Here is an 18776-nt window from a genome sequence, read left to right on the forward strand (position 1 = left end):
CACCCTGACACTCAATGCCTTATTGAGCCCGTCCATTTGCACACAGACGGCCACCTCCCATTTGCCGAATTAGTGTTTACCAGTGATCTTATCCAGATGGAGAGTTTTCTATTTCTGCAAGAGACAAAAACAAAAAAAGTTTAACAAGCTTCTAGGTTACCCAAAAAATAAAGTACCCCTTTTTTGCGCTAAGAAACCAAAAAGCTCGCACCACTGAGAAGTGCCTCCTGTCAGACAAGGCAAAAATGGAGAATAGTTCTAAGAAATTCTCATGGGAGCTAGACCACTTCAGATTTCACATACAAATGTGTTTATTTTAAAAAAAAATTTTTTATAAACAGTAAAAACTGTAATCATATAAAAATATCAATAAAACATACACATAACTTTATATAGCAAATGAACAGTATAGACAAATAATTATCTTGGTAATTTTTATATTGGTGATATCCACATCAATTTTTCAATGAAGCGTTCAGATGTATGTTCAAATCACAAATGCGTGAATGCCCAACGCGTTTCGTCCTTACAGGACTTCATCAGGGGACGTAATCTGAGTGGTAGTTAGAAAGAAGGTGATACACCATATACTAATTATAGTTATCACAGTCTTGCTACTATTATAACATCTACTTACATACCAATGAGATCAAAGTTTGCAAGGTATCACATCCAACTTTTGCCGCAGGTGTATGTAAAATTCTCACAGATAGAAGATCTAGAAATGTCACCATTAAAATTGATATTAAATTCAAGTGACCATATATATTTGAAAGAATTAGTAAACATAATCAAGGAGGGAGGAACAAACATAATGGAGTAATGGAGGAATAGATGCAATATACTCTTATCAATGGGTGTAATAATTGCTCAATCAATCATATTTGAGTACAATGTTACTCATTATTCAAAAACAGAAGTGATGGTAATTATTCCATTATATCATAGATATTTAAACGAAGCTACTCACATTCCAATAATGGTGTCTATCATAAAAAGTTCACCAATGTGTACAAACAGAAGAAAAATTGCTGTGACAGTAACCTATAAATTGGAAATACAGACAATAATGTGTATGTATATTAGGGATAAATGATCTTTACCAGCATTAGTTATAAACTGCAGATTATTACTTTCATTACATATATCCAAACCTAACTATACATAACATTCATTATACAAATGGAGTAAATCCAAATTGTTCTTATATATACAATATCATTGAACTATCTATAAGGGACCATATTGAACCTAATCGCTGATCCATAATTGTATTTTTATATATATTCCTGATTATAATCCCAAATTATGCTTTTATATATTATAAAAAGGGCGGAGCTTTGACACCCATTATAAATTCAAACAAAACTTTAGTATAATGGGATACGACAAGGCTTACCAGCCTCTATATGTCCAGACAATATCTTATATTCTCTTGCAAAATTACAGCCCTAATATTTAATTCACGTTATACTGTAAATTATTAGATAATAAATCCTAAAAAATGAAAATGATCTAATTTATAAAAATAGAAATAGTTACTATGTAAAAAGAAGGCTACAACTAGATTAATTAAATTAATTTATAATGGGGGAACATCTTGGGCTCACCTTTTTAGTTGAAAATTGACCAATCCAAATAAGAATAAGAATCTTGTGATAGATTCAAATAGGTCAATACCCTGGAAAAGAAATTCATCCATAAATATGGGTTCCCTTTCCAATATATCCAGATGTCCATTAATCATGATATTTACCTTAGTGTTCTCTCTGGATTCTCAATCACAGCTATAGTATTAAATGGAAACTGGGGCTGATATTTATACCTCCTCCCCAATGGCCTCTTCTAGGTTATGCGAAGTATTTTATTCAGTCCTTCTCATCCCGTACTAAGGGTCTGTACATGGTCCAACAAACATTTCCGAGCTCATCTTTACTAGGGGCATTACTAGGAACGAGTACTTCTTATATGGTAACTGAAAGAAATACCCTGGGGTTACCTTGTCTCTGTCCGCTTTCCTACTGGCAAATACTAATGTTCGGACAGGTTTTTTTCTCCATTTCTGACGTTACTTTCTTGATTTTTTTATGTTTTTTTTTGTTTTTTTGGGGGGGGGGGTTACTATATATGTACACGAATGATACCATACTTACCTGTTCCACTGGTCTCAGCCACTTCCCCACAGGCTACTGCTCTTCTTTTACCGGTTGGATACTCCTCTGGGTGCATGAGAAATGTCTGAAAACAATCAGGTCACCTTCTCCTCCTAAATAAAACTTCAATATTCATTAGTACATATATGGGTTACAGTCATATTTTTCATATTTTTATTATTTTCTATAGTTTGTATGCTGGCCGTAACTGCTTCCACATCTACATAAGGCGGTGTACTTGCATTCTCTTTTTGTCTTCCTACTTGGTTATTGTTGCTACAAGTTCAAACAGTTCTTATATTTCCATTCTTGTCTTATATGACTTTGGTTAGACATACCACCTGCAATACCTTTGGTTCAAAGCTGCCCACTTTAGGGAATGGTACCCTATCTTTGTCAGTCATACATTCCCATTCAGACAAAAAGTCTTCAGCGTGTGGACCATATTTCTCACACATAATACTTTTTCCTTTAAGCTTCGCTGACCCCCTGGGCCGCGGCTCTTCAGCCTGAACCCTGGTTAAACGTCCCTTACTTGAGCAACTGGCTCCCATAATTGTGGGCCTTTTCCCACAAACACCAAAATACTCAATATAAGGCGACGGTGAAAGTTCTCCGAGCGCTTCCACCCGCTCTCGCCCACACTGGCCAGTACTACCATACACTGTTGATAGCGAAGGCGATGTACCCAACTTAGGGCTCCTATCAGACCTTACACCGTAATTTATTTCGGTGGAAGTTCTGTTTGGAATATTTTCCTGAGAGAGGCAGCGAAAAATTCCTTTTCGGCAACTTTCAACTGGAATTGTTTGCAGGGTGAAAAACAGAGAAATTAGATAACTATCCTTCACCCTTTCCAGTGAAGCCCACCAGGAAGATTTCCCGACGTTGTCAAAGAAAAACCCCTTTGTCTATACAATCACGTCTGCATATGCTCTTCCACAGCGCATATAACACAATATCACGTTGCGCTGTGCAGAACAAACGGACATGTGATGCAATAGCACAGCCTATAGATACTAGTTATCTATATGCCCTACGATTGCTGTAGACCACTTAGCCTAGACCACTCCAGACCACTTCAGTTGTATGGGATACCACTTCAGACCACTTCAGTTCCTAATAATGCAGGGTAGCGAACCCTACGCCACCGGGCCTCTGTTAACCCGGTGTTACCACTTCAGTTTCTCGGTTCAGTTCCACTCGCTCCGCTTTCACTCGCTCAAGTACACTTTGTCTTTTCTGTACAGAAAATTTTGATTCATTCAGATAAGCAGCTTTACCCCCAGGGGCAATACAGTTTAAACAAAAAGTTTTATACTAATCTGCTTTAGAAACCGGGCATTTTTGTGCTATTGTAGCGTGGCTACTGTCCCACCTTTAAACTAAACGAACTATCGTGTGGTTTTATTATGCGCACACAATCCTACGCAAGCTTGCGTAAATACGCAACCGTGCGTACCTCTATGCCACATGTGTGGCCTTGCGCCACGTGCACGTTTTTGTACGCTGTCCTCACGTTCCGTACCACATGTACCAATGTGCATACGCAATAAAACAAATCACGCAACTTCTATAAATGTGAGCAATACTAACTATAAACCTTTACAACCAGGCCAGACTGCGTTTGTGCTTTACACTTCCTTAAACATTTATTTTAGTTTTAACTATATAGCAACAAATGTATCCGGTTTCACACAGATCTATGATTACTAGCAATAATCAATAATTTAAATGATATGATTCAGATTGGATAGCTATCTTGCAGAACATACTCTGATATAAATATACACATAATGATGATAATATTATATATATGTACCATCCACTGGTCTCCTATGAGACTCATTTACCCATTCAGTGTTTCTAATTTGCATATCAAAGCTATGTGCTTTTGCCTGCCTGTAAAAGTGGTTTTTCACTGCTAAGAAAAAGCCGTTACACAGGTTAATTAACATTTCAATGGCTATCCTAAACTAGCAAGCAGATTTAACTAAATCCTGGAGGAAAAAGAAAAAAAAACTTTTATATCTGTGTGTAATTCTTACATCAAGTATTCATCTATTAACTCTCACTAGGCCCAGCTGAAACTATTTATAATTGACTATGGCATGGGTTAAATAAATGCATTGGTAACTCATAAATGGTGTTTGATGTGACCAAGGAAAGCTGATTATTCTGAGCAGTGAAAATCAGCCATTTAGAAAATGACCTTCCCAAAATGGCCGATGCTCCTCCCCCTTCCACATCCATGAGGGTTACACAAAATGGTGGACAGGCCATGTGGTTAGTCCAAAATGGAGGACAGACCATGCGGCTTCCTTTGTCACAAAGAAATCACACATCATAGAAGCACCAGAAGTTATTTTAGGCCTGAGTTAAAAATAAAAACTATATCAAGGCTATGCAGCAACTTTTAAATATACTTCTAAACCTACTTAAACAGATAAACAATCCAATCTGAATCAAACACAATATGACTTATTTGAACCTTGTTTTGCAACAATAAAAATAAATTTTAGCATCTTAAATATTATGAGAAACGCATTGTCCCTTGAATTTCATATCAGCGTCTTACTAATAACACAACAATACACACGGATATGATTTTCTCAGCTTTAGTATGCGTCCATCACAAGCTGATCGACCACAGCGTCGCGTTTATAATGTACAGTGCATCATTAAGAACGTGATATCGCGGACCAGCCCCCATCTATGAATGCCAAATTGATTTCTCACAAATATGTAAAATGCCCGCTCTAATATATATTGTAAATGCCTGCACCTCTTATTACCATATCCCATGAATGTGCGCTATATATCGCAAAACACTGCATCCCATTAGAGAAAACAATACACCCACACATTATCTGAGTTCCAAAGCTCATTGATGTATATATTTGTTATTAAAAGGATATGGATTCAATATATTACAAAGTACAGTATACCTGTAGTTACATGGTTACACTCACACAGTAAGCAGTTAAAACATACAATTACATACAGTTACATATAGTTACAGTTACATGCCAGCGATACAATACCATATCTTTCTCATATAAATTTGTCCCTCCATATGACTCTCTCTCTCTCTCTCTCTCTCTCTGTAAAATCATGCAATAACTCCATCATCGTCTGGGACCGATCAGCAACTCTGAGACCAAAACAGGAACTGACCTCCTGTGTGATCAGCAAGTGTTATCTAGTTTTTTGGGGAGGGGACTCTCTCTCATTCATGATGAGTCACTAGTTTCTTTGTATGTGCTGAACAGGTTCAGCCTTGGGGACGTCCAAAGGGGCTGGCCTGAGTTTCCTGTTTGGAATATCTATTGTTCTAATAAAAGTGATTTTAGCTTTTATACATATAATCATAACTATTTGTCACAATGTCCTACAACTTAATAACAAGTATCAAATTAATCTACACATTAAGCTGGTTGTTTTAATAGTAAATATGACAGGTCTATCTTGCTTCGTTCAAATAATACACATACATGACACCACTTCATTACATATAATTTTAAATCACCATGATGTCTGGCGCTTGATATCACTATAATTATGTACTGTATGAAATAAGTGTCGAATCCATCTCTGTGGCATGTCCGTGTAAATGCGTGTGTTACCATATTTTGCTGTGCTCGCTGCGCGTGTTTGCAAGTATAGCGACTTATATGTGTGTAGTTTGTATGTTCTCTTTATGTAATATTTTTTTGACTTCCCCTGCCGGAGCAGCACATATTGGGGCAGATGTATTAAGCTTGGAGACGGCATAAGGAAGTGATAAAGCAGTGATATGTGCAAGGTGATAAAAGCACCAGCCAGTCAGCTCCTAACTATTAATTTACATATTGGAGCTGATTGGCTGGTGCATTTATCACCTTGCACATATCACTGGTTTATCACTTCCTTATGCCTTCTCCAGGTTAATACATTTGCCCCCATAGTCTCCAGCGCTCCTTCCTCCCCTCCCCGCAGCACATAGTCACCAGCGCTCCCCCGCAGCACATGCAATCACCAGTGCCACTTCCCCTCGAAGCACAGTCAGTCACCGACTCACCCGAAGCTACACATACCTGCCAGCATCCCTGGGAGTCTTGCATACTGTTCCAGGGAGCTGCTCGATCATGGTGGGACCCCTGTGAATGAAGCCACTGCACGTGAACAGGAGAGGAGCGGTAAGGCTCCAACTTCTTTATTTAAATCCAGGATACAGCAATCACTCTGATTTGCTGCTGCGGACTGTGTGCCCCGGGGACCCTCCCATTTTTTAAAAGTGAGTCACCGGGCTTTAAAAGTGGGTAAAATATGCGCTGTAGTGCGTTTTTGCGATCACTGTGATATACACAATAATGAGATTGCACTCTGGACGGGATAATAGTGTCTGTGCAATAGAAGCCAGTAGAGATCTCCATCAATAATATCAGCGGTTACGCATTTAGGTGCTTCTGTGAGACAATGTTGTGTAAATGTATTTGCTGGATACACTGGGGGAGATTCAAATGTTTGAAGTGTCAGTTGGGAGTCTGTTTTTCTTTTTCATCCACTAGGGGTCACTGGAGTACTCTTGGGATATGGACGGCTTCCGTAGGAAACAGGGCACTGAATATTTAAATTTAGAACACTCCACCCCTCCATATCCCAGAGTACCTCAGTGTTTTTTCTGTGCTCGAAGTAGCAACAGGTCTGTGGCTTGGTCCACAATTCTTTTTTGAATTTTTTTTTTTTTTAGTGAATATTTTTTTTTTTTTTCATACACATCCCTTTCCCCCTTCCAAAAGGCAGGGTCAGGGATAGTGCAAGCTGCTACTAGCAGCTGTGGCGTGTCGGTCCTCACTAAAAGAGCACCCTCACAGCCAGACAGACCTCCTGCACAGGCTGGCCGGCGCTTGCAGAGAAGCCCCGTCGGAGCCTCACCACAGCAGCAGGAGTCACGGTATGTTGAACGGGGCGGTCAGCTCCCGCTGCCGCCCCGCTGTGTGGGGGCATTGTTTTCTTTACCGCTGATGGCGCTGGGATCCCTCTACAGACCGCCCGCCGCCGCTGCTCCGTCCCCCACCGCTGCTCCGGCCGCTGCTCAGAGCGCTTCAGGACGCGCTCCCCGCTGTCGGTCCCAGAGCGTCCCGCTACCCGGCTCCCGCTGGCGGCCCCACACGCTGCCCGCCCCGCACTGCATCCGCAACGGAGCATACAGGGGGGGGGGGGGGCATTACAGACTGCAAGGGGTACAATCAGCGGCACGAGGGGGGATAAACTGCAGCAACAGCAGTATGCTAGGCTGCAGCCATGATTACACAGGATTTTTATACAGAGTTATATATCAGTTTATATGCTTGTAACCTGTACTGTGACTATAATTTTAAGCATGGCAGCCATTTTAACCATTTAACCACCGCCTAGTGTTACAGGTGCCAAACAGCTTTCCCGCCCACGGGGGAAGCTTTGGTACGTCCCAAGAGTACTCCAGTGACCCCTAGTGGATGAAAAAGAAAATAGGATTTTGGTACTTACCAGGTAAATCCTTTTCTTTGAATCCATAGGGGGCACTGGACGCCCACCCAGAGCAGTTTTACCTGGTTTGTGGTAAGTTCAGGGGATCTTATGGTAACACACTCTCACCGACTGGTTCAAATTATCAAGTGCTGGTTATGGTGTCAACTGTTTAGTTGTCAGTAACGTTATGTGTCAACTTCATTGTTGTCCGTTATGTTATATGTAATACTCCATTGTCAACCTCTCTATAGCTCCTGTTCGGCTCAGTAAAAAACACTGAGGTACTCTGGGATATGGAGGGGTGGAGTGTTCTAAATTTAAATATTCAGTGCCCTGTTTCCTACGGAAGCCGTCCATATCCCAAGAGTACTCCAGTGCCCCCTATGGATTCAAAGAAAAGGATTTACCTGGTAAGTACCAAAATCCTATTTTTCCCTGTCTATTAGATAGGAGAAAACAGACACCCAACCGACTTTTCGAACATTTGAATCTCCCCCAAACTGTCAAATTTAAAAATAAAATCATACACCTAACAGTGGATGCTTATGTAATCCCGAGTGGGAGTTACTAACTATGCACCTGTGATGGAATACTAAATCACAAGTACAATAGAAACCTGGTGTATGGAAGCAGCGGCAACATGCCCTTAACGGGCTAGCATACTACGATTACAATGTAGACGAACAAGAAATACTGCCACCTATAGTAAGGTTATAAACCTAGCTGTGTAACCTGAATATAAACATAAGATCACACTGATGCATCACAGAATGCTGATTCTTTTTTGATTACAGACTGCAATCTGACCATAATCTCATAATAAAAGGACACAATCTAATGAGCCCTGAGTGGAAAAAAAATGATTCATTAATTTTTGCATCTCTGCTGTACAAATACTCCTATTAAAAGGGCAGACAAAATCTACATTGGTGAATCGACACTTACATTACTTGTGCTAGTTTCTGCACAGTAGCAATTCATTAATCCCACCTAAGCACACTGGCACTAATTTTCAGTGATCATAATTATGTACACATGTAATACAGCAGTATTATTTATAATAACGGTAAGGGCTGTAACGCACGCGCCGGCTTTTTCCCGTGCCGGTATTATAATTAACAGTGTAAGGGGTAGGGTCCTTTCACACGGCCCGGCCTGGCTGCATATCCACTGGAAGGTCCGGCTGCCGGGCCGGGGCCATGCCGTCTTTGTAGGCAGAGAACCGTGTGTGTGAAAGGGAGCTTTCTCACACACCGTTTTTTTTTAGCCGCTGCTGCTGTGCATGCGCACAGCATTACACACAGCTCAAAGCCGTTGTGTGTGAAAGACCTTGCCGGATGGGAAAAAGCCGGACAAAGTTTGTCCGGCTTTTTGCCATCCGGTGTAAACCGGGTAATGTGTTGCAGCCCTATGGGTCCATTTCCAGTAATATCATCTGTGTGTGTGTGTGTGTGTGTGTGTGTATGTATATATATATATATATATATATATTTTGTACAAATTACCGTGAGAATCCTTACTATTAACTCTTTTCATTATTACTTATAAGACATTTACTTTTGGAATGGATAAACTCCAAGATGTCAAATTGAATAGTGGGGATACTTACTATCAGCTTCGTGCTTAAAACTCACCCATTAAAAAGAACATATGGGTTCATAGAGAGATATATGCTCCTCCAATGTGCTATATAATAAGGGAGATAGAATTTCATTGCAGAGAAACCTAATGGATGGATTTTGGCACTTAGAGACCTTGCATAATATGTAACAGTTGTGTTTCTATATTGTATTACTGTTACTGTTAGGCTAAGCAGCCAGCTGAACACCAATATTTGAGCTGTATGTAACGAATGTATGTTTACATTGTATCTTAGGTTAGATACACATTACCTCAAGGGAATTTTCCCTGAATATAACAATTACCACAGGGACTGTGATTTAGAGACACATCATAACATAGAGATATGGGTACATATAAATACATATAAATCCAATAATTGAATGATACAGAGACGTTCAGTGCGCAGCATTTTATTTTAACCACACAATTTCTGTCTTTTCACAAACTTAACTGATTTTAATCTATATTTCTCTTAACGTCCTAGTGGATGCTGGGGACTCCGTAAGGACCATGGGGAACAGACGGGCCCCGCAGGAGACATGAGCACTCCAAGAAAGAATTTAGATTCTGGTGTGCTCTGGCTCCTCCCTCTATGTCCCTCCTCCAGACCTCAGTTTGAATCTGTGCCCGGACGAGCTGGGTGCTGTTCAGTGAGCTCTCCTGAGCTTGCTGTAAGAAAGTATTTTGTTAGGTTTTTTATTTTCAGGGAGCTCTGCTGGCAACAGACTCCCTGCATCGTGGGACTGAGGGGAGAGAAGCAGCCCTACTCTTTGAAGCTAGGTCCTGCTTCTTAGGCTACTGGACACCATTAGCTCCAGAGGGATCGTACACAGGATCTCACCCTCGTCGTCCGATCCCAGAGCCGGAAGACAGAAGCCGGGTGAGTATGAGAAGCAAGAAGACTTCGAAATCGGCGGCAGAAGACTCCGTTCTTCACATGAGGTAACGCACAGCACTGCAGCTGTGCGCCATTGCTCCAAACACACCTCACATACTCCGGTCACTGTAAGGGTGCAGGGCGCAGGAGGGGGCGCCCTGGGCAGCATATGGACCTCTTTTGGCAAAAGTACACATATATACAGTTGGGCCTTGTATATATGTATGAGCCCCCGCCAAGAAAATTTATATTTAAGCGGGACAGAAGCCCGCCGTCGAGGGGGCGGGGCTTCTTCCTCAGCACTCACCAGCGCCATGTTTTTTCTCCACAGCACCGCTGAGAGGAAGCTCCCCAGCCTCTCCCCTGCAGATACACGGTAGAAGAGGGTGAAAAGAGAGGGGGTGCACATAATTAGGCGCAAAAATCAATATAAACAGCAGCTACTGGGTTAACACTAAGTTACTGTGTTATTCCTGGGTTAATAGCGCTGGGGTGTGTGCTGGCATACTCTCTCTCTGTCTCTCCAAAGGGCCTTGTGGGGGAATTGTCTTCAGATGAGCATTCCCTGAGTGTGTGGTGTGTCGGTACGTGTGTGTCGACATGTCTGAGGTAAAAGGCTCCCCTAAGGAGGAGATGGAGCAAAGGTGTGTGTGTGTGAGGGGTGTCTCCGTCGACAACGCCGACACCTATTTGGATATGTGTAATTAAGTGCTAAGGTGAATTTATTGCACAAAAGATTAGAGAACAGACAGGGAATCTACTCATGTCTGTCCCTATGTCGCAGAGACCTTCAGAGTCTCTCAATGCTCACTATCCAAAATAATAGACACTGATATCGACACGGAGTCTGACTCCAGTGTCGACTACGATAATGCAAAGTTACAGCCAAAATGGCAGGAAAGTATTCAATATATGATTATTGTAATAAAAGATGATTTGCATATCACTGATGACTCATCTGTCCCTGACACAAGGGTACACATGTTTAAGGGGAAGAAAGCTGAGGTAATTTTCCCTCCTCTCATGATGAAAAAGAGCGGGAATCTCCAGACAAGAGACTGCAGTTTCCCACAAAGATTTCTCAGGGAGTATCCTTTCCCTACTAGGGCCAGGATACGATGGGAATCTTCCCCTAGGGTGTCACGTTTGCCCAAAAGGTAGCCCTGACTTAACAGCTATCCTCAGGGATCCTGCAGATAGCGTGCACATTCTGGTACACTACTCAGACCGGCGATTGTGTCGGCATGGGTTTATAGCGCTGTAGCAGCGTGGACATGTACCTTATCAGCAGAGATTGAGACCCTAGTATGTGTGTGTGTATATATATATATATATATATATATGTGTATATATAGATATATATATTAAAGATGCTGTCTTAAGATATATTTATATATATATATATATATATATATATATATATATATATATATATAAAACATGCCCAAAGAGACATTAGTCTACTGGTTTCTAGAGTCAACGCTATGTCGATTTCTGCTTGACGTGTCCTGTTGAATATGCAATGGACAGGTGATGCCGACTTAAGAGGCATATGGAAGGCTGATGATTGTGTGGAGAAGGGATCTCGGACCTGGTCTCCACAGCTATAGCTGATAATTCTGATCTTTTGCCTTATATTCCTGCACAGCCTAGGAAAGCACGACATTATCAAATGCAGCCTTTCGATCACAAAGAAACAAGAAAGTCCGAGGTGCGTCCTTTCTTGGCAGGGGCAGAGGAAAGAAGCTGCACAACACAGCTAGTTCCCAGGAACAGAAGTCCTCCCCGGCCACTACAAAATCCACTGCATGTCGCTGGAGCTCCACAGGCAGAGCTAGGCCCGGTGGGGGCACGTCTTCGTAATTTCAGCCACACGTGGGTTCACTCCCTGTTGGATCCCTGGGCAATTGATATTGTGTCTCAGGGATACAAGCTGGACTTTGAGGAGATGCCCCCTCACTGACGGCCCTGCCGGCTTCCCCCCACGAGAGGGAAATAGTGTTAACTGCAATTCACAAATTGTATCTTCAACAGGTGGTGGTCAAGGTTCCCCTCCTTCAACAAGGAGGGGGTTATTATTCAACCATGTTGTAGTCCCGAAACCGGACGGTTCGGTCAGACCCATATTGAATTAAAATCCCTGAACATATACCTGAAAAGGTTCAAGTTCAAGATGGAATCGCTAAGAGCGGTCATCGCAAGCCTGAAAGGGGGAGAATTTATGGTGTCTCTGGACATAAAGGATGCATACCTTCATGTCCCCATTTATCCACCTCATCAGGCGTACCTCAGATTTGCGGTACAGGATTGTCATTACCAATTTCAGACGTTGCCGTTTGGTCTCTCCACGGACCCGAGAATCTTCACCAAGGTAATGGCGGAAATGATGGTGCTCCTGCGGAAGCAAGGTGTCACAATTATCCCGTACTTGGACGATCTCCTCATAAAAGCGAGATCAAGAGAGCAGTTGCTGAACAGCGTATCACTTTCTCTGGAAGTGTAACGGCAACACGGCTGGATTCTAAATATTCCAAAGTCGCAGTTGGTTCCTACGGCTCATCTGCCTTTCCTAGGCATGATTCTAGACACAGACCAGAAAAGGGTTTTATCTCCCGATAGAGAGAGCTCAGGAGCTCATGACACTGGTCAGGAACCTATTAAAACCAAAACAGGTGTCAGTGCATCACTGCACTCGAGTCATGGGAAGGATGGCGGCATCATAAGAGGCCATTCCCTTCGGCAGGTTCCATGCGAGGACCTTTCAATGGGACTTACTGGACAAGTGGTCCGGATCACATCTTCAGATGCATCGGTTAATCACCCTATCCCCCAGGGCCAGGTTGTCTCTCCTGTGGTGGCTGCAGAGTGCTCACCTACTCGAGGGCCGCAGATTCGGCATTCAGGACTGGGTCCTGGTGACCATGGATGCAAGCCTCCGAGGGTGGGGAGCAGTCACACAGGGAAGAAATTTCCAAGATCTGTGGTCAAGTCAGGAGACTTGCCTTCACATCAACATCCTGGAACTAAGGGCCGTATACAACGCCCTACGTCAAGCGGAGACCCTGCTTCGCGACCAACCGGTTCTGATTCAGTCAGAAGCCACCAGAATTCTTCGCTGGGCGGAGAAGCACGTAAGCGCACTGTCCAGAATTCCTCAGCAGGCACGACCTCCACCCGGGAGAGTGGGGACTTCATCAAGAAGTCTTCACGCAGATTGCAAGTCGGTGGGAACTGCCACAGGTGGACATGATGGCATCCCGCCTCAACAAAAAGCTACAGAGGTATTGCGCCAGGTCATGAGACCCTCAGGCGATAGCTGTGGACGCACTGGTGACACCGTGGGTGTTCCAGTCGGTCTATGTATTTTCTCCTCTTCCTCTCATACCCATAAGAAAAAGAGGAGTGAGAACAATACTCATTGTTCCGGTTTGGCCAAGAAGGACTTGGTATCCGGATCTGCAAGAAATGCTCACAGAGGACCCGTGGCCTCTTCCTCTAAGACAGGACTTGTTGCAACAAGGGCCCTGTCTGTTCCAAGACTTACCGCGGCTGCGTTTGACGGCATGGCGGTTGAACGCCGGATCCTAGCAGAAAAAAGGCATTCCAGATGAGGTCATTCCTACGCTGATAAAGGCTAGGAAGGACGTGACAGCTCAACATTATCACCGTATATGGCGAAAATATGTTGCTTGGTGTGAAGTCTCGGCATTACAGCTTTGCCGAGCGGCTACTTGGTCAGGTGCAAACACGTTTGCAAAGTTCTACAAGTTTGATACCCTGGCTGAGTAGGACCTTGTGTTTGCTCATTCGGTGCTGCAGAGTCATCCGCACTCTCCCGCCCGTTTGGGAGCTTTGGTATAATCCCCATGGTCCTTACGGAGTCCCCAGCATCCACTAGGACGTTAGAGAAAATAAGATTTTACTTACCGGTAAATCTATTTCTCGTAGTCCGTAGTGGATGCTGGGCGCCCGTCCCCAGTGCGGACTTCTTCTGCAATACTTGTATATAGTTATTGCTGCAATAAGGGCTATGTTATTGTTGCATCAGGGTTGAACTGATGCTCTGTTGTTGTTCATACTGTTGACTGGGTAAGTTTATCACAACTGGTTGTTTTCACTTGTTATACGGTGTGATTGGTGTGGCTGGTATGAGTCTTGCCCTGGATTTCCAAAATCCTTTCCTTGTACTGTCAGCTCTTCCGGGCACAGTTTCTCTAACTGAGGTCTGGAGGAGGGACATAGAGGGAGGAGCCAGAGCACACCAGTATCTAAATTCTTTTTTGGAGTGCCCATGTCTCCTGCGGGGCCCGTCTGTTCCCCATGGTCCTTACGGAGTCCCCAGCATCCACTACGGACTACGAGAAATAGATTTACCGGTAAGTAAAATCTTATTTTCGTTATTTTCTTATCCTATGGTATGAAATATTAAAAGTTATGTTTTATAAGATGAATCATTGTGCACCACATTAGGGCAATCCATTTTCCTTCCCTTTTTTTCCTTGTTTTGAAAGTGTTACATATTTGCCTGAGGTAGCACCCCCCTTAGTCCTATAGAGAGGTATTCTCTTTTGTCAATAAACTACATGGGGGTCCTCTAAGTATATGATTTGAACCAGTGCGACCATTATCCAGTATATTAAGTTATTGGCTAAGAGTCTAGCGAATAGACTTAATCAGGTTATAACACAAATCATTCACCCTGATCAAACAGGCTTTATGCCTAGCAAATGCACTTCTATTAACTTGAGACGTTTGTTCACCCACTTCCAGCTTCCCCGGGAAGAGTCTGACTCTTCTGTTGTAGTCTCATTAGATGTCGCTAAGGCTTTTGATTCAGTGGAGTGGGCTTTTCTCTGGGAAACTGTGAGCAGATTTGGCATAGGCCCTAATTTTATAAAATATAAGTTGTATTCTTTGCCCATGGCTAGGGTTTCTATTAATGGTTATGTTTCACAGTCCTTCCTGTTGTCTCTGGGAACTAGACAGGGATGCCCCTTGTCTCCCACTTTGTTTGCCATTGCTATTGAGCCATTGGCCTGCTTAATATGGGCTAGCCATGACATCTTGGGAATCAGGGTGGGAGCTAGGGAGGATAGAATAGCGTTATATGCTGATGATTTACTATTATTCATGGATGATTGTCACCTCTATGCTCAGGATCCTGGATATGATAAATATTTTTGGATGCTACCTCTGGGCTTAAAATAAATTGGGATAAGTTCTGCATCACGCCGCTCAAGGGTGAAGTCCCGGAAATTCCTTTACTCTCTCTCCCCCTCAACTGGGTGGATTCTTTTAAATATTTGAGTGTGTGGGTGTCCAATAATTCTTTCTTATAACTCTCTCAATATTACACCGCAGATAGCCTATCTTCGCTCTAAAGCTAAGGTTTGGGGGAAATTGCCCCTGACTGTCACAGGCAGAGTCAACCTGGTTAAAATGGTATATCAGCCCAAGCTCCTCTATGTTCTCCAGCAATCTCCTGTGTACATTAATCTAAAAATATTTAAACAAACTGACACTTTATCTAGACCCAAATCATTAGGAGGTTTGGCCCTTCCTGTTTTTACATTTTATTATTATGTAGCTCAGCTAGTGCATATCTGGGACTGGGTTAATGATTCTGACCCTCTTGCTCTACATTCACAAATGATAATGCAGGAGTACCCGGGCGGCACACCCCTTCAAATGCTTCTGTGTGGTCACACCAAAATGTCCAAGGTCCCCTTGATAAAACAGGCTATTCTTATTTGGAAATCGGTGCACTGTTTTACGGGGTCAGGGTGTGGACCCGGATACTCCATTGGATAATACCTTTTGGTTTTCCAGAGTTGTCCTCTCTACAAACTAGGGAGGTGTGGGGGAGGTGGGGTATAACTTCTCTGGGGCAGTTATACACTGGGATGTACTTAACTCTTTCATACAACTCCAGCAAGACTACTGTATGCCCTCCTCTAATTTTATCGTTTTTTGCAACTAAGGCATGCGATTAATGGTCAGTTTTCTGATTCCCCCTGCTGATTATTGACTCTCCAGTCAAGTCTCTGCTACAAAACCGGGGTAATAGGCATTTGGTATCTGGTATTTATACGGCTATACTCGAGTCCCATCACTCAGACCCGCTGTCCACTCTTAGAAATAAATGGGAATCCGACTTGGGTCCTCTTACGGACGAGATATGGGAATGTGGCTTAGGTTCTCCATGCTCCTCAACTACTAGCATTAGATACCAACAAATTCAGTTGTTCATAATCCACCGAGTATATATTACACCAGTGAGAAGATTGGGGGTACCCACTCCATGAACTGCCCTAAATGTGGATTCTTAGGTGCTGATTTGTGACAATCTGGCTATGCACTCTGGTAGCAGCATATTGGACTGGCGTTATTGATGCCCTAGTGTTAACGGGCCTTCCGTTATCTGTTTTTACCCCTGCGGTATGTGTCCTGGCGGCTGTGGAGGGGGAGACTCTGGATACCTCTAGCAGATGTTATATTGTTAATATGTGTGGGTTTGCTAAGGTGTGTATTGCTAGACTGTGGCTTGCCAGCGAAGCCCCAGCATTGCAGTCTTGGATCACACTTGTTAATGACACGGCAGCACATAAGAAATTTGTATATCTGGCCAGGAAAGTGCTAAATAAATATACGATATCTGGGGTAGATGGCTTGAGTCTCCCTACTCGGCGTGTCGGTGGGACTGATCTTTGAATCCGCACATTTTCTACTGATTTTTGTTCGGGGAATGTTGTGTATAGACTATTTGTTTTTGTCTAGGTATAGCTGACAGCCTGCGGCCGGCCACTCACATGATCACTCAATTGCTCGATCATCCTGTATATTTGTATCCCTTTTCTCGATGCTTGCTAATTTGTGTAATCTGTTTATCTACGTGACTTGATATAAATGTTAGGGAATGGTGTTATGCACTTTTCTGTGGTATCCTACCGAGTCTGACCTAACACTCTGTTCTTCCGTCTGTTGAACAACAAATTGCGTCCACACACAAACGATGTTCTTTTAGATTTTGTTTATTGTTTGCCTTATGTTTAATTGTATGTCTCTTTTTGTATGCAAAATTACAAAACTCAATACAAATTTACTGAATTTAAAAAAAAAATTAAATAGTTGGTTAGCAAGTGATCACTTTTTCTTTTTCATCCACTAGGGGTCACTGGAGTACTCTTGGGATATGGACGGTGTTAGCAAGGACAAGCACTGAATATTTAAATTTAGTAATTCTCCTCCCCTCCACACTCCCATAATACCTCAGTGTTTTTTCGGTGCCTCACATGGATAGAAGCACAAAGAGTGGAGCTCCTCCACATATTTTAATTTTAGATTATTTTTGTACTTTTTTTCTACTTACAATCCCTTCCCGGATAACACAAAGAAGCTCTGGGTCCGGGATTACAGAAGCTGCTGCGTGCAGCTCTTGGCGTGTCGGTCCTCACAATAGGAGCATCCTCACAGCCACAAGCAGCTCAGCTAACTTCAGCTGAGGTTGCAGAAAGGAGTGGACGGAGCTTGCTGGAGAAGCCCCGTCTGAGCCCAGGAACACAGGTATTTATTTAGAATGGGGCGGTCAGCTCACGCTGCCGCCCCGCCGTGTGTGGGGACTGCTATGCGCACCGCCCGCCGCCTCGATAATACCGCTGCTCCGCTCCCCCCCCCACCGCTAATAGCTCCCCGCCGCCGCTCCCCTATTCCCGGTCGCCGCTCAGAGGGACGCGCTGGACGGCCGCTACAAGTGCCATTGTCAGCGCTCCCTGCCTGTAGCAATCAGACCGCGGACAGCGTTCACTGCTGCCGCGGTCTGTCCCTGTAACGGCTGGCGGCTCCGTCACTCAGACCGCGCTGCACGCTGAGGAGGAAGCAGGGGAGGTAAGCTGCCGGCGTCTCTGCTCGCTCAGATCGCGGACAGCGTTCACTGCTGCCGTGGTCTGTCCCTGTAACTGCGCCAGCTCAGTGTAACAGATGCTGCCAGCGCTCCCTGCACACGCTGAGGGAGAAGCAGTGGGGGGGGAAGCTGCCAGCGCCTCTGCTCACTCAGACCGCGGACAGCGGTCACTTCTGCCGCGGTCTGTCCCTATAAAACAGCCCTCTAGTAGCTAGTGGGCTCATGCTGGGCAGTCAGGAGTTTTCACTGCCCCTATTACATGCAGGGGGGGGGGGAGATTATGCCCACAGCAGCAGCACTAGACAGCCTATGCTAAAGAATGGGCTGCATTGTGTTATATATGCATACGTATTTGTATATAAGGGCACGTATTATACAAGCACGTATTATACCATAGAAAATGCTATATGTATATAAAATGCTATATGTATATATGGGCACGTAAGGGACTATGCTATATATACTTTGACTATAAGCACATGGCTGGAGGCCATTTTAATCATGCTTCCTGTTTCTTTTCCAGAACGTTCTTGTCCTACAACACGACTCCCAACGGATGGCACAGGGGTGTTAGTTGGAATTTTGCATCAGGTTTCTTATAGTCTGCCCACGTGCACTGCACTTTGGCCATATACACATTTTAGTAATTTTACTGAGTCGTGGAATTTGTCTGTCTTTGTCTATTTATTTGTCTGGTTACATAATGAGTAAGGCACCAGCAAAAACGAAA

The 18776-nt window shown here is 43.5% G+C and overlaps 1 protein-coding gene across 1 annotated transcript in view; it reads left to right on the forward strand.

Annotated features, from left to right (window-relative positions):
* Positions 1-18776, forward strand: part of SART3 (spliceosome associated factor 3, U4/U6 recycling protein) — a 329224-nt gene that overhangs the window by 291952 nt on the left and 18496 nt on the right. The gene's annotated exons all lie outside the window — the stretch shown is intronic.

The sequence above is a fragment of the Pseudophryne corroboree genome, chromosome 1, assembly GCF_028390025.1.
Source record: "Pseudophryne corroboree isolate aPseCor3 chromosome 1, aPseCor3.hap2, whole genome shotgun sequence".
Classification (NCBI taxonomy): domain Eukaryota; kingdom Metazoa; phylum Chordata; class Amphibia; order Anura; family Myobatrachidae; genus Pseudophryne; species Pseudophryne corroboree.